Genomic DNA, 12,161 nt, shown 5'->3' on the forward strand with positions numbered 1-12,161 from the left:
AAGGAAAGGACCATTATATAGCTATATAATGGTCCTTGCTTATACCCGACAAATCGAGAAATTTTCTCGAAGTTTTCTGAAGTTTTTCCAGATAATTTTTTCCAGGAGACCTAATATTAATAATTTTTTATTTTCCAGGAGACCCAAATTTTTTTTCTTTCTAGGAGACGCAATTTTTTTTCCAGGCAGCAGAGTATCTTAAGAACAGCTATTTTTTTCCAGGAGCATCAAATTTTTATCAGAACAGATATATATTTTCCAGGAAGCCAATTTTTTTTCGGAACAGCTGCTTTAATCCAGGAGTACCCTGGCATAGAACAGATGGGTTTTTCCAGGAGAAACCGGCCTTTAGAACAGCTATTTTGTATTTCCTAGCCGGCGGCTGCTCTTGAACATAACAAAAAACCACCATATTCCAAACATCAGAGCTTAAAAATATAGCAATCGCTTCAAATTAACGATTCTCGCGGCTACCATTTTGAATTGTTTCTGATTACGCAAAGCAAACCATAACTACTTTACAGAACACTATTCCCGCGAAAAATGGCCGTTTATATGGGAATTTTACCAGACATGTTTAAATTGACTTTAATACATAAATTTTAAAAATTATGAGTAAAGGTTAAGTCTTTTTTGGTGCAAATACTATTACTACAGATATTTTAAGGAAAATTAGGACATGAAAATCATTTCTTAAAGAGCTAGAGCACCAATAAGCCAGAACCCCCCGACTGTATACATCAACCCCCCGACTGTATACATCGAACTAAAAACCTTAATTTTTATCAGAAAATTAATGTTTTTATACAAAAAAGTTATGTTTTGGATTGAGAAATTCATCCTCTTTCCGTTGAAAAAAAAATGAAATGTTTTTAAGCATTGGATAATTAATAATCGAAAGAAATCTACGAGTTGTGCTGTCTAATTTCTATAATTAGAGAAATCAAAGTTCACACGCACAAGCTAAATTTACAATCCCGCAAATCGCCGTGATCTTTTCGTTGTTCTGTTTCATGATTAGGATTTCAATATTTGAGATTATGTTATGAAAGAATGTTTGAAAAATTGGACTTTCAATGTCCACATTCCAATTTAAACATATGTTATTCCATCTATTGGAGGGTGTGAGAACAATCCTATGGATTTTTCGATGGAATAGCTCTCGAGAATGGGAGTCGTTAACAACAATTTTTGACAATTCATTGAATACCACTTTAACGGTGTCATCAAAAAGTTGAACAGTGGTTGGGTTATCTTGCATAATAAGCATATCAGCAGCATATTCTGCAATGTAATTGCCTTTTGTTTTATGTCCTTCGACTGTTGAATTGTAAATTTCATTTTCTTTGATGCTAGTAAAGACTTTTTGATAAAGTACGATCATGTCAATATCTTGTATACATAACGTCATTGAACCTGAAAAAAAAATTAAATGACATAAAAATTTCTGTTGTCAGCAGTGTTGAAGAACTTAAGTGAACTCTAGGCAACCTTAAAACTCAAACCTTGTGCTAGAAATTTGTGAAATGAATTGAATTGTAAACCATATTTTAAAACTCAAATGTACATACACTATAACACATACAAATTTAATCATAATTCTAGTAAAAATTAGAGGGAAAGCCTTTAGATTTATGGTAGTTCATTGAAGTAAAAGTTATTGATACAAAATAATAGACCACACACCTTTCTTCTTTGTTTTTTCTGTTTCTTTCTTTGAATTTTTACCACACAATGATTCAACATGCCTTTGATAGTAATAATTGCTAACATAACGTTTGCCACAGCTGTTACAAATTAAAACTGTCTTGAGTTTTTTGTTAGAAGTTTCACCATCTGAGTCATCGTCATCTTTACTATTTTCATTGTCTTCACTATCACTATCTTCATTATCATCTTGTTGAGTTATGGTAAAGTCAATATCTGGAATGGTTTGCTTCTCCAACTCATCAAACCCTATGCTATTTAGATCTCCATCTGAAATATCATCAGGAATGAGAACTTCCTGACTTTGAAATGAAGAAGCCTCTAACTCGATTGGAATCTCGTCATCAATATTTATCTCTTGCAAAAGTAATAGATATTTCTCTTCTTGAAGATCCTCCTGTGAGTAGTTAGCCATCTTGCAGTCTTGTCTGTTTGGTTTGTTCAAAAGTTTGTTTTGATTTTCCCAACGATTCTCTTTACGATATTTCATGACTTTTACATGAAACCAGGACGACAAATCCCGAGAATTGTCGTGCACATTATCACGTGTGATTTTGTAAGGAGGATTTTTGAATTAGGTCACCTGCAAATACAACTTGCGTTTTTACAATAGCACAAAAGGCGATGTTTTTCTATCTCTCTTACTACTTCTTTGCCCATATACATAATTTAAATCGAGTGTAAAGAAACTTAACAAAGGTGACTGAACAAAATTGCCCTGGACCGGTAAAGAGAAAAAAGTACCCAAAGAATGAAAAATACCTACCCAAAAAAAAAGTGGATTGGTGCAAAAATTTTTGAAATAAATCGACTTTTTTCATTTGTGATTGGCTTGTAATCGTAAATGGGTATGTTTTCACATGTTCCATTTTGCCAGGGAAATAACTGTAGGCGTACAAACTTTCGCGAGCAGAAACTTTTGGCCCTTTTCGAAGTATTTGTTCCTTTAAGCCATTTTTCATGTGGAAATTTTAATTTTTACGTCTTGATTCGCGAAAGTTTATGCTTGCGAAAAAGATTTTTTCGTCACAATCGCTGAATTAAATGTCGTAAGTTTCGGGATTTTTTGACATCGCCCGCGAAAGTTTCTGCTTGCAAAAGTTTGTACGCCTAAGATAATTTGGTGTCGACTTCATTTGACGGACTATAGAAAGTAGGAGGAACGGAAATTTTGACAACTGAGTACGAATATTCCTGGAAATTATGGCATACTTAAATTTGGTTGGGATTTCATTTACAAATTATGTATTTGGAAATCTCGACAAGATCATCATTTAGCCAAATTTACCAAATTTCTCCATGTCCCGATTGGTAAATTATTTTTATTATAAGAACTTTTGAATCACTTTCCTTAACGATTTCAGGGTGAGGGTAGAAAATCTTCAACTCTGGACTGTTTGCATGGCATTATACTGCATCGGTCATGTTATAAAATTATATGATATAAGAAAACAAATCTATATACAAAACTATTGAAACTAAAATGATTTAATGATTTAAAAGGATTTAATACTTAGCTACTGAGTGTTCTTCCAGGAACTCAATTTTGTTAAAAGACGATTGGGCGGAGGAGGTGTTTTACTTTGTGAATCTAATCCTCGTTAAATTTTAATCACTTAAAGAAACTATATTAAAACAAAATTTCTTTCAGCTTCCAATAAGGGTCCTATCAAAAGAAGAAAACAGCTGTTTGATAATAAGCACTATCATGATGAGATGAACATCATGTGGCAGCGGGTTCATATTTTTTAGTCGACATCTGGAATATCAAACAGCTTCTTGTAAAACTTTACATAAGCCAATTTCACTTGACCACTTTTGTTCACTTTAGTGATATATTCCTTTACAAGATGTTGCTTTGCGTTTCGTAGCTCGGCGCTTATTTTCGTTTTCAGCTCTCTATAAATGGTAGAAATAACTCCTTAGTAACATTGTAGTTGGAAACTACTTATTGTCTATGATATTCTTTTTGGTTCACAACCGGTAGGGGGTACTAGGTTGACAGGATGGCGGAAGGTGCCACCCGATTTTCGACCCTCGGACCTTTACCGGGACTAAAAAGGAGGAAAAATTGGAAAATCTTTTGAATTTTACGACCCCATTTTACGAACTAATTTGACTAAATTTCGATGTTTATAGAGGCAAAGAGGTGAAATTTTTCTATTTGGCTGACCCCTAATGGAACGCTGACTTCCTAAAGAAAGGATTGGACTCACTTACAATACTGCTCATTATATTTTTGCAGTTTCTTAATTAGTCCTACCTGAAGAAACCCTCCCCTTGTCTACAAAGCTGTCATACTTGATTTCAGTGTAACATCAGCGAAATTCCAGCTTTGTAGGCAAGGGGAAGAGGATTGCTTCACAAATAAGTTGAATTTTTAAAAAGTGCAAAAATGGACGAGCTCGATTGTACCAACGATATAAAATAATAGATAACCAACTACCTCTAGAAGGCACTTCTCCCAAGAGAGCAACCATTGTTTTCCTATTGAAATGAGCACTCCTTTAAAAAGCTCTGTGTGCAGTGCGTGTTATGCTTTTAGCTAGATTTTGACACACTTTTTGACATCCACTGAATTGATAGAAAATTTGAATTGTTATTTACTTCAAATTTTGGAATTTTTTTCAAAAGATAAAGGTACCAATTTTTAGACAAATTGACTACGGATACGGCCTGATACCACTTAATCTTCATCTGGATAAATAAACGCTCATAAAATGCTGTTATCTGAAAAATATATGTGCGATTTGAAGTGCGATATCTCACGAATGAAAAGTGCATGAAGGTTGCCTGATACAAAATAAACAGATGAATGTTTATAAAACAATAATATCTAATTAAAAAATTCCTTCTGTGAGGCTGCCTAAAGGGAAATACCCTTTTTTAACCCATATTTTGGAAAAATATACATCACGTGATCGATTCTGTCCAATAGAAGGTTGCAAATGAAGCAAGTTTTTATTTAATTGCACTTTTTACGATGCAAAATGTCATTAATATTTTTACAACCGTAACACGGATGTTTTTTGAGAATCAAGGCAAGTTGGTTATCTATTATTTTTACATCGTTGATTGTACTTCCACGTTGCAGCTTACCACAGTCATACTTACGTAACAGTCATATTCTCTACACGTTCTGCATCTTCCTGCTCCTTGACAGTGATGTAAACAATGCCTTTTACTTTCTCTTCTTCGTTGTTTAAAATAGCTGTGATTTTCGAACATCGCTGTTTAGCGATGGTATTTGGGTAATATACCAAGCCTTCGTTGAGTTGGGTTTTACTGTCCAGAGATGTATGAGATTGTGAACCTATGAGTGAAATATTTAATTGAAGATATACTCCATGCAGTGTATTTCTGTCCTTTCAGATATTAGATATCAACAAAGTTCAATCACGTTGAATCGGGCAAAACATCATTATTCCCAGCAATAACCTGACGAGTCCGTACAGTCTGTCAGAAAACGGTGTACACGGTTTTCTAAGCATACGGGAAAGTTGGATCGAGGCCCAATATGCTTAGGAAAATCTCATTTTCAGTCTTAATCTATGCTTATTCGTATGCTTTGACTTTGATTTATTGATCTTTTTTGGGTTTATGAAAAAACTTTTCTCTGTAATTTGGCGTCGCAGGCAATAATCGTTGGCCTAAGAGAGCTCAAACAGCATTAAAAGTAACCCTAACAAGGTCAGGGTTTTAGAAAAGCTGTACGAACTTTTTTGTATTTCAACGCATAGGTGTGTTTGGTATTATGCTTGTTTTATACCGAATTTGAGCCAAGTATGTTTATAAACGTTATGCTTATATAAAAAAGAGTGTATCTAATAAATTTGAGAAGAAAGCTTTTTTTTCACTTACCACCTTGTAGATATTTTGCAATGCGAAGTGTTGAGCGTACATAAGCAATGTGGAGGTAGGGGATCTTTTTCTTCGTTACTTTTTGAACGTCACTTAGACCCAGACTGTCCTTCAATTTCTTCTGCAGCTGAAACAAACAATTATTCCTTTTAGATGATTAAACTCCAAAACAACCTTGGGTTCGAGTTCGAATGGAGAGTGCGCGCTGCGGATGGCAAGATGAAGAAATACGGGGAGATTTTACCTGCAACCGTAAGGAAACATTCGAATTATAGAATTTTATGATAATTTCATTTCTATATTTGCGAGGGAATTCGGGAATCTGAATAATATATAGCAATTCACCTCTACTTTCTCGTTTTTGCCTGTAGACGTGTGTCATATCAACTCAGACTGACTTGGCTGATTTGGAGCTTGATGTTGGACAACAACTGGTATGTTTTTACTATATATAAGAGTTATTTGGGAAGAATATCGAGCGTTTTGCTATTACAATAACAGCGATGAGGTGTATTAGTATTGACATTATTAGCACATGTAATGCTCTCACTTTTGGTTCAGGTAGCATTTGTTGGTCTACCGCCTCATTACAGTCCGGTTAACACGTCCCTCCGGAGATTCCCGCCCCATCACAAAAACCCTCCCAACCACAGAAATCCACCCCATCACATAAACCCTCCCGACCACAGAAATCCACCCCATTACAGCAGCTCGTCACACGCCACAATACCACTACCTTAACAAGGCCCGTAGCTGCTGGAAAACCCAAAGTATCATCCGAAGGTACTAAAACTGCCACGCGACGGTCAAGTAGGAAACGAGTTGCTGTCTTGGAAACTTCAGATCCGGCATAATTAATCCCCCTGATTTCGAACGCGCCTAGAAAGAAGGCTAAGACGGCCACTAATTGTCAGAAATTTAAAAAGAGTAGGTGTGAAAAGTGTAAGGTTGTATAGAAAGGTAATGAGAGACATAGAACAAAGGAAGATCTTGACAACAATTTAATTGGATGTGATGGTGTCGACGGCGAGCACGAGTGCCACTATTGGATACACACAGGGTGTGCTAAGCTACATGTTGAAAATGCAGATGAAATTGCTGATTTGAAGTTTCTCTGCCCCAAACATAAGAAAGAGGCAAAGAAAAAATCTTGATAGAAAATACGTTTTTTTTCTTTCATTGTGTTCGTCTAATTTGGTTATGGTTAATAGTAATCTTGTTCTTTTTTGGGAAGTCCTCGTTTTCATTTGCCCCAGCCTCAATACACAAATTCTTTAATCAAACTTTTTACAAATGTATATTATCTTGGTTTGTCTTGTTTAATACAGTGCATCAGCATCTTGTCCCGTCTTCCCGCCCCCTCTCATGGCAAATAACTTACCGAATCTAACTTGTTCACTAGTCTAACACTCTTTATCCATTGCTGGTTTGTTGGCACACCTCTCTCTGGAAGCCATGACTTTATCCGTTTGTTGACTTCCTCTAACAGCGCATCCCCTACAATAAATTGTTCGAATCTGAGGCATATCTCTGGAATGTTTCAATTATTTACCGTTCTTTACCACAAACGTTGTGTGATATTATATTTTATTTCAATCAATGAAGCTTTTAATATTTCTTCTAAAATGCCACAGATTTTATAGTCTGGATATCCAAGCTCAAAATTTACCTCAACATACAAAGTTCTAAAATTATAGAGCTTGGTCTCCCTAGAGAATGAAAGTGAAAACCCATGTTTCCTAGCCAACCCAGGGCAGCAAAACAGAAATTGATAAAAAGCAGTCTTACAAGATCTGAAACTATTTAAAACATCCAAAGATTACACCAAAGTCCATAAAAAAGTTTGCATGCATTATCATGACCAACCATGTTTTCTTGGAAAATGAACTTGCCTCTGCTTTCTTCTTTTTCATGTTTTCATGTAACAGAAAGCCCTATCTTCACTAGCAACTGGAGGACTATACTATTTTTGCTTTAGAATTTATTATTTTTGCTCCACGCCGTGTAGATTGGCCCTTACGGTTTTAGCGAAGTGAGCGCAAGCAAGCGGACTGCATTCTCTTAAAGAGAATGCAAATCGCTCTAGGGAGACCAGGCTGTAAACCAGAACATAAAATATCAAAAACTAGACTGAAATAGTTTATAGTCTGGATATCCAGGCTACAGATTTTATTGCTTCATCATAATATGCAGATATATGTTTAAATATATATTTGAGTACATTTTGTTAATATTTTACCGCAAATAAAAAGACTAAAGGTCAATAATTTATGTCTCATACCAATAACGACAATGGCTCTAGGATAGTGTGGAGTTTATTATCAAAGAAAAATGTGACCTGTATGAAAAGAAATTCTTTATATCTCTACGAACCTTTTGCTATCGTATTTAAGGACTCCTTACCTCCTTGACAATTATCAAGAGCACCAACCGTTGACAAAGCCATGTGCCTAATGTAGGATTTTCTAAGCTCATCAGGTATTGTTTCGTTGAGCTTCAGAAATATGCATAGATCTAAAAGGAGAAATTTAACACTGGCATATTTTCACAAGCCGGCATCCTTTCACATCAACATTTCACATTTTTCTTACAGTATGACTGTGATGGTTCTCAAAAATGCAACGTTTAGGATACGTGGGCTACATGGGTACAAAAAAGAAAAATCAATGTAATTGTAAGAAATACATGCTCTACAGCAGCTGAAACAACTAACCATTTGATATTTCGGGTGATTCCGTCCAATAAACATACCGGAAAGTCGTTTCAGTGACGCCATCATGCCTGGTTTAATGTAAATGAAATTTAGGTTTGGTTTCAATTGTACTACTCTCGGGTGCCTAATAGCCGGGAGGGGGGGTTGGAATAAGCAGGGGGTTTGGAAAAAATCTCAACATTTAATAAGCCGGGGGGGCTGGAATAAAAATGTCCTGGGTGGAAAATTTTCGAAAAATTAATTAGCGGGCCCCCCGGCTATCAGATACCCAAAAGTAAGCGTATATCATAGTTTTATAATACAGTTTCATAAAAAATGCCAAACGCTAGACATAGAAATAATTCTAACCAGTTATTCTTAGACTGTTGTCGCAAAACCAACCTCAATCTATGCTTTTCAGAGTGGGAATAACAGAAATACAATATGGTGACAATTGGAACAGCCTTTTCCTTTTGCAATAAACTTACCTTGGTAATTGTTTTTGCGTACTCGAAAGGCAAACACCGACACGAGGTCGTTCAAGATCATCTCCGACGCGTAAACAAAATTAGAAGAAAGTTTTCCTTGGTTTTCTCTTAGTCGCTGCCAGTTCCAGAACCCATGAACTGTTTTCGGTTCCGTGTCAGCTTTATCTGAGACATAAGTAACCAATAACTCGTCCGTCATAGCAAAAAACACAAGCTCACAGAATCCACATCTCACCATCTAGAAATTAAGGAGATATGAACTATCTTAGGTGATCCATGAACATGGTATAGGACATTGTTTTTCTATAGTCCAAGGATTAAGGACATTTCTGAAGAATCTGTAGATTCTGTCTTTTGAACCATGCAAGTCGTAGGCATCCTTTATTTATTGCTGTCAGTCATAACGATTAGAGCATGTTAACCAGCTTTTCATGAATGAAAAGCAAAATGTTTTACTCACCAGTTTTTGTGCTGATGTACTTTCAAAGCCCAAGTCATAAGCCATCTTGTTTAGGAAAATGTCCCAGTTCCTTTCCACGAACGATTTTACTGCGTTCATTTCGATATGGAGAAGACCTTCAATATAAAGGAAGCAGAGTTAATTCAGAAATGCAGAAGTTTTACATCGTACTAGAGGGGTTTTGCTTGGGGCTTCTCTTGCTAATTAAGTATTGACCTGCATACCACTGGAGGATCTGTGCAAACTGGGGAAAGAACGGTTTAATTTGTTGGAACCATGTTTCTTACCTGGAATGGGAACAATCCAATCAAACTCAATGATCAACTCGCCTGGTATGACACAGCCGTGGTCCTAAAACTAAAAGTAGGGAAGGCTTTACTAACACGACATTTTCTAAGACCTTTCTCGTTTTCGTAGTTACACACAACGCAAAAGCGAACAGACGATGCCCAATCTCTCTTTGTAGCCACGCCCACAGTCAGCTGCTCGCATTTTCTTGTTACAGCTAGTCGCTTTGCGAGAAATTCATCGCGAAACTGTAAGAATGTGTCGATGTTGCACGTTGAATTTTTCACCACCGTATCGGTGATCTTTGTTAAAAGCCACCGTGAAGGTTTTAACCTGACCTCGAATTGGTGAAACGAATTCAAAGGGATCTGTGTGTGCACCGTGATCACACTTGTCGGCAACTTTTGTTGTGGGACCAAGGACCATGTCTTCCCGATTTTCTGCGCATTGTCAAAACTTGCTTTGACATCACAGGATGGAAATGCTTTGGGCTCTGCAGCAGCGGTCTTCAGGGCTGTCTCAAGGGTGGTGTAAGAGCCTCCAGGAGTCAGTCGTGACTCAACGTTGACTGCATTTTTTGAATGTGTTGTGTTTCCTAGCACAAGATTTTTAAGAAAAGACAACGGTAGTTTAAGGTTGGGGCTATGGCAACCGTAAATAATCTCGATAGCAAAGCACAATTTAGCGTAATCTCGATCCGAGGAAAATACGGTTATACCGCAAAGTTGTTTGAGGTTGTCAACTAAAACTTTTGGCCTTTCCTTCAGCCAATCTTTAACGTCATACATTGATAGCTCTGTGACAGCTACTGTATCTGTACGTAAATGTGCAATATCTGCCTCAATTAGAGCATTGAGGGTACTGATATCCTGCCCACTTGCTCCAGCACCCTCAACTTCGGGCTGGCTTTCACCGAATTTCTTAACGCGAGTCTTACAGGCAAAAGTTGTTTCTTCTGTTATGACCTTCCACTCATACTCCATTGCCTCGAGTTGCTTCTGGGTCACTTTCTTTTTGAGCTGTAAATTGATTAGATCTCGGGTCCTCGAAATTTTTTGGTCATGCCCGGTGCTTCCACATTCCCGTCCGAATACCATACTTTTCAATATTTGTTCCTAGGGATATCGCAAAGTAGATACATGTAAGCCTAAACTGAGTAATGTATCTAGATGGATGCCATGCATATTTTATAACGTCTAATAGCATAGTGACACTGTCGAGGGTTACAGGACAATTGCATTGCCCCCGCCTATACGATTGCTTCTTTGCTAATTGCAATTACGAAAATCTCCTCATATGGTAATGATCCCCCAGACAATGACCCCTGGGACAATCCACAGTTCTCCCGAAACATAAATTCGGTTAAAAAAAGAGGTAACTCAAAAACAGGCGATTAATTTTCTTATAAAAAAGTGTTTACCATACAATTGATATATGTTATACAGTAGAGTCTCTATAACTCGAACTCTAAAGTGGAATAAAAAATCGTTTGAGTTATGGAAACATTCGACCTGTAAAAAGACTGAAAATTGCTTGGTGATGTTCTGACGGGACTAAAAGGGTCGTCAAGAGAAGGAGATACCCTATCGGCCCTAATTTAACGCCGGTCCCTTTTACGCCGACCCTTATTACACCACGGCCTAATATTGGTCGTACGCCAATTAGGGCCGTAAATAACGCCAAAATTTGTAAACATGGCTACTTTTGCTTTAAATTAGCCAATAATGACTGCAAATTTACATTAGTGAACCTGTTGAAAATTCCATCGAAAATCACTGATTTTCAATTGGGTATTACTAAAACACACAACCACCCACAACCAGCCACAGCCACCCACAACCAGCCACAACCACCCACAACCACCCACAACCAGCCAAAAAATGGCACAACCACCCACAACCAGCCAGAAAAAGGCACAACCACCCACAACCAGCCAGAAAATGGTACAACCAGCCAGAAAAAGGTACAACCACCCACAACCAGCCAGAAAATGGCACAACCACCCACAACCAGCCACAACCAGCCAGATAATGGCATAACGTTGTCTCTGTCTTGCGAATTCTTTATACTTCCTAGCATAACGCAACAGCCTCAGATCTTTTTTCTTAAATTTTGATCTATTGTTGAAGAAGAAAAGAAAGAAATGGTTAATAAATTTTTTAGCCAGTTATTTTGAAGGGCCTAAAATCTTGTTATTGTTATTTATTGTTGTGAAATTTTATTAAATAATGCTTGTTCACACTGAATTTCAATATGATATGACTTTCTGATAATCGATCAATTTAAAATCAGAGGAGATTCCTCTTAATTAGAAAGCATAACCATTTAGCATTCAGACACTTTTCCTCCTCCTTCTTTATTTTTTTTTTTTTTTGACGTCATAGCTAAATTCTTAAAGATTTTTTCTTCTCTTCTTGTAATTTGAGACGGACATACCCCAAATATGCTTTCTTGTATATTTTGCTGTACATTTTAAACAAACAAATAGAGAGCTCTTTTGTTTTGAGAGTCCAAATCAAATAAAATTCGTCAAAAAACTGGGTTAGCGTTTGCAGAAAAACAAAAGAATTTTACTAGCGCCCACTTCTGATTATAGACTAACACTTTTGATTACCGACCACTGAAAAGGTTCCCTCTTTTTTTGTCGTTCAAAACGGTGAAAAGA

Source organism: Clytia hemisphaerica, unplaced genomic scaffold (assembly GCF_902728285.1).
Source record: "Clytia hemisphaerica strain Z4C2 unplaced genomic scaffold, Clytia hemisphaerica genome assembly, whole genome shotgun sequence".
NCBI lineage: Eukaryota > Metazoa > Cnidaria > Hydrozoa > Leptothecata > Clytiidae > Clytia > Clytia hemisphaerica.